We start from the raw sequence: 6,000 nt of genomic DNA on the forward strand, positions 1-6,000 counted from the left end.
CCAGGCAACAGATGACAGCCCGGACCAGCAGAAGGACGACGCTGGACCACACGGAGCGACATCGGGAGTACCGACACCGATGCCGTATCCAGGGGCACAACGCAAAAGCGAGGTCCAACATCAGATCATCCTGAATGGCAGAGGATGGGACACCTGGGACGAGTCTGTCCAACAACACCTATTCGTCCTGCATGAAGAAACAGATAAGGCGAAGGTGGGAGAAAAAGTACAAGAGTTCTGCGAGAAGAAGGGGGGTTATCTTGCTCCCCTCACCCTTGAGTCAGGAATGGTGTTGGCAGTGGTAGGGTGTGAAGCACCCCCGAAAACCAAGAAGACAGTGAAAGAGTGGCTACAGTGGTGGCTAGTGGTAATGGAGACGATTAAAGGAAAAATAACCACCGTAATCAGCCCGTCAAAAGAATACGACCCAGTCGTGAAGATGCTGGCCGCAGAAATCAGAGCAGGGGCAGTGACTATCAAGCAGAAGGTAAAAGCCACCCCCCGCTACAAAGAGAATAAAAAAGAGCAAGACGCCATAGCGGCATATATAGCCAAAGAACCAAGCTACAAGGAGGTTGCCGATGAAGATCAGATCAGCACCAACGGGACAGAGGCCTCCGTGGTCTCCGAGTCAGAGGAGTCCACAGAGTCCGAAGGAGAGAAAGGGCTGGACAGCGCCGAGGGCGGGCAAACCTCGGAGGAAGACGATGTGAAGGGAGACTCAACGCTGGACAGGAGCGCCGAGTACCAACTGCTCCCGCCCTTCATGCAATCCGGGACTCCCGCTGCCGCTGCAGTAAAAAAGGTCCTGAAGGACTACAACGGCCCAGAGCCGAGGCGGCCCCAGAAAGCTAGGGGTAAGACCAGACATGTTCACTCCCCGAACCCAGAAGAGCATCTTCAAAAGTTGAAAAAGATGCCCGAGGGGACCAAGAAATATGCGAACCAGACAGGGTTAACCGCATATAACCACTTCGGAGAGCCTTGGGACATAGACAGCCATGGACTGGTTGTCTTAACCAACTCACATCTAAAGCCTCATATCTCCCGGTTCAGAAAGAATCTGGTAAGAGAGGCAGGCAGCCTCTACAAAGAAGAACTTGAGGTGCGCCTCCAGGGATGCAGACAAAGACAGGAGGAGGTGGTGGTTACGAGCGGCGGAGAATCGAGCCATTTTGCGGTGCTACACGTACCGATCGAAAGATATGAAGATAGCGAAGATCAAGACGCCTATCGGGACAGCATAGAGGAGGCATTAGAAAAAGGTGTCACCCGAGCAAGCGAATTGTCCTTCAAAAGAGTCGTTATATGTAACGACGGCGCCAGGTCCGGCAACCTACCCTGGGAGGTAGCAGAAGAAGCGGCAATGAGGATTCTGCACCTCCTGATGAACGCTCCTCACGGGTGGAACAAAATCCGCGAGTTGGTGATAGTCACCTCGGTGGCCCAATACCAAGAGAGAAAAGAGAGAATACTGAGACCCCTCTTCAAAACGGAGGGGCCAAACAACTGGAGGGCAGGACCGCCGGAATACGAGGACGAGAACGCCCCAGTTACGAAAGCAGTTCTGCCACGGCTCCCGCAATCAGCAAGATTGAAGAAAGAAACCAGGCCGGAGCAGAGGAGCTACCAGGAATCAACACCCGGTCCGTCAGGACGGGAGGAGCGACGTCCACAGGTCAGCTCAAGCCAAGAAAAACCACAAAAGGAAAGAAGAACTCCTATCCCCTCTCCCCGGACAGTAGCGGTGCAGACAGAAGAGGAAAACCCCGTGCCAACCAAACCTCCACGGGGGATCCCCAGCCCAGCAGAGTCCATCGGCCTGCAGCAAATGCGCTACTCCGGAGGAGGAGAAGCGGCCATGATAAGGTTCGAAAGTCCTGGCGGGAGCAGGGAAAGTCCCAGGGCTCCACAAAGAACGCCAGAACCAGTTCAGCCGGCCTCGCCGTCAGCAGAACCAGAACAAGAGGCGCAGGAAGAAGCCGCGGATGTGAGTTCAGATGAAGAAGAAACAGCGCCAAGCCTGACTTCCATCGAATACGACGCTCCAGGAGGAATGACCGACCTGAGAATAGGAAGCAGAAAAGGCAAGAAGAACGCGCTGCCCCTAGTTTCAGTGTGCACGGCTTCGCTGAAATTCCCCCGAGACGATCGTTACGGGCCCATGACCACCAAAGACGGAAGAAAAGCCTATGCTCCAGAGGTCGGTCAAACAAGTTATGATGTTCCAGAAATATGGCTGCACGACCTCGAAGAAATGAAAGGAACAATAGTCTACGCGACAAAAAGAGAATGGGCGAATTTTCTAATGACCCCGACCTACGGCTCCCTCGCAACAGCCACGGAGCTGACGGGTAACTTTCGCACAGGCTTTGTGACAATCGTGTACGACGTCATGTTGCGACGCCTGAAGAAAGCAGCCTACAAGCTGGCAGCGGAGGAAAACAAAGCGCGGAGGCAAGACATCTCGGACACCGAGGACGAACAGCCACCTCAAGGGCAGGGCCTTGCACGAAGCAGCTGCCCCACCACCGCTGAAGAAAATGACTGCATAACAAAGATGCGGGCTTCCACCCAGAGCTTTGGTGAGTTCAAAAAGATCAAGGCGATGGTGACAAACCGAGACCCAAAAGAATCGGTGCAAGAATACCTGACGCAGAAATGGCTTATGGTAAAAGCTAGCTCCACAAACGATGAGGCGAAAAGATTGTGGCTGGCTCATGTGACGGACCAACCGATGGGTCCCGAAGAAACCGCGGAACAGCACTACCGAAGATTAGTGTTGGAAGACTGCGAAGACGAGGAGTCACACATCGACAAGGCAAGAAAAAGCTTAGACAAAGGGCAAACTCTCACCCAGGCATGGTACGCCTTGCGACAGGCGATTCCGCCGGAAAGAAGTGTGCAAGTCCTTAGGAAGCTGACAAAGGGCCTAATGAATGACATCGATTTTGTGACCCTAAACATCAGCAAAAGTACCACCGAACAAATCCAAGAAACAGTAAGAAAGTGGGATTTGAAGAAAAAACACTTGGAAGACAAAAGAGAAAAAGGAAACCAGCCGAAGCCGCCGGCTCCCAGGCCCTCGTATGACAACGCGAGGCCCACCGAGGGACCCGGTCCTTCACAGACACAGAGAAGGCAGTCGGGAGGATTCCAGAGGAGTCCACAAAACTACGAGCGTGAGCCAGGATTCCGGAGGGGTTCTCAAGGCTACCAAGGCTACCCGCGAGAGCAAGGACCTCAGAGGGGTCCACAAGGCAACCAGAGGGAGCAGCAAGCTCCAAGGCAAGAAGGCTTCCAGAGGCAGGGCGTTTACCACAGGGCCCAGCCGGATCAACAACAGGAGGGGCCACGGCCCCCGCCAGCCAACAAGAGCGGTTTTCTCTCTTCCGAGGATTACAACAAGCTGACGACAGAACAGAAACAGGCCCTTCGTGCCTCCCGCCTAGAAGCTGGGAGCGAAGGGCAGAGAAAGTAATGGCTAAGCGGGCGCGGGTCACAGTGGATCATGCCTACTGGGTGGGGGACGACATATACACCGACGTGGATGGAATCCCCTATCAGGTAGATACTGGTGCAGAAGTGTCGATGACCCGCAAATGCCTTGAAACAAAAGGACACCTGACTGTTCAACTAGCCGACGGAACCATCAAAAAGATTCCGTTTGGCGTCTGGAAAGGAGTTGTATGGGCTCTAGGACCCTACAATTTAATGACAATAACAGACTTAAAAGAGCTGCATAGCAGCCCAGGCAATCGAACCCCAATACAACAGCGACTCAGAGTCCTCGGGGCAAAACTAATCCAGATGGGATCATTATCACCGGAGTGGTACAAACCAGTGAACATTCCAGAGGTGACCAAGCAACAAATCGAAGACAGCGACCTTTCTCCGGAGGGAAAAGAAACGCTAGAAGACATACTTTCCAAAGCCGGAGTGGCTAGGTTCAAAAATGACTGTGGAGACATGGGTGCGAAGTACACCCACACCATAGAAGGGGGTGTACACCCGCCCGTCCGCCAATACCCCCTGAATCCAGGGGCCGTTGCAGAAATGGACCTGATAGTCACGGAGCTCAGCGAACTAGGAGTGGTGCGAGAGGAGCCAAATCCCATCACAAACAGCCCAATACAGGCAGTCAAGAAGCCTGAGTCATCAGGAGGTGGCTGGAGACCTGTTATCAACTTCAAGGCCCTCAACCGCAGGACTGTCGCCAACCGCGCCAGCCTGATCAACCCACAAGGGACGCTGAAGACACTAAGACTGAAAAGGTACAAATCCTGCATAGATCTGGCAAACGGATTTTTCTCGTTGAGGCTAGCCAAAGCCTCCCAAGGCAAGACAGCGTTCACCCACAAAGGTAAAGCGTACGTCTGGGAACGGCTACCGCAAGGCTACAAAAACTCTCCGAATGTTTTCCAGTCAGCCGTGATGGACATACTCGACGGCCTAGAGACAACAATCTACATCGATGATGTATTCATTGCAGATGACACCGAAGAAGAACATCTGCAAAAATTGAGAAAAGTCGTAGAACGACTAACAGCAGCAGGCTTGAAATTGAATCTGAAAAAATGCCAATTTGGACGATTCCAAGTGAACTACCTGGGATTCCAGGTCTCCAACGACCTGGGACTCTCGGACGGATTCCGGGAAAAAGTGGAGCAGATCGACCCGCCAACCTCGCTGAACGAACTACAGCAGGTGCTGGGACTCTGCAACTACGTTAGGGACCATGTCCCTAGCTACCAGAAGTATGCAAGACCACTGTATGTAAAACTACGAAAAGAAAAGCCAGAAGATGCCCACAAGAAGTGGGAATGGACCGCAACGGATCAAAACAATTTGGAAAACCTCCAGACAGCCATTAAAGACGCTTTGCGGCTGGAGCCACGAAGCCTTACAACGAAGCTGGTGGCAGAGGTCAGTTGCAACGACGACGACGCAGTGGTAAAAGTGTGCAACGAGGGCGGGGGAATAGTCACTTTGTGGAGCTACACCCTGTCCTCCGTGGAAAAGAAATATCCAGCAGAAGAGAAGGAGTTGGCAGTTCTGGCAAGGTATTGGAGCACCCTGAAAGATCTTGCTCAAGGGCAGGGCATCAGGGTCCTCACGCAAAGCCAGGTCCATCGATTCCTAAGAAAAGCCACGGTAGAGAGCACGAAGGCGACGAACGCGAGGTGGGGACGTTGGGAAGACATCCTGCTGGACCCAGACCTCGAAATCGGCCCTGCACAACCCGTGAGTAAGAAAAAGACGACTCAGGACGAGAAGCCAGCCGAACCGATAGAGTGGACTCTATACACCGACGGCTCGCGAAAAGGACAAGACGACAAAGCCTACTGGGGCTTCATTCTCAAGCACAAAGAGAAGGAGCGCTTCAGACAACGAGGCCAAATCCCCGGCAGTGCTCAGACCGGGGAAGTGACAGCAATATTGGAAGGTTTGCTCGAGTTGGAGCGAAGAAAGGTGAAAAGAGCTAGAGTCATAACTGATAGTTATTACTGTGCTCAGGCCCTTAACGAAGACCTGTCCATATGGGAAGAAAATGGTTTTGAGAGTGCTAAAAACAAGAAAGTAGCTCACGAAAACCTATGGAGAAAAATAGCCGAATTGCGGCTAACAATGGAGCTCGAAGTGGTGCACCAGAGGGCCCACACGCGAGCAGGAACTCATTGGCAAGGAAACGAAGAAGTGGATCGTTTCGTCCAGATGAGACAAATTGTCTTTGTTGGGATCGAGAAGTGGGAAGATTTGCCCAAAGGACGGGTAGTCCCAGAAGAGAACGTGAAGGAGGTGGTGCAAGCAGTGCATGGAGCACTTGGACATGCAGGCACCGTTCCAACGCGAAGGGAACTGGAAAAGCAGCGACTCTGGATTCCTGAAAAAGAGGTCCGCAGAATCCTTCAAGACTGTGAGTTGTGTGGTCGATACAACGCAGGAAGGAGAGGACAAAGAGTGGGAGGACTCACCATTAAAAGTACCGTACCCTGGGGT

This window comes from Melanostigma gelatinosum, assembly GCF_949748355.1.
Source record: "Melanostigma gelatinosum genome assembly, chromosome: 17".
NCBI classification, from domain to species: domain Eukaryota; kingdom Metazoa; phylum Chordata; class Actinopteri; order Perciformes; family Zoarcidae; genus Melanostigma; species Melanostigma gelatinosum.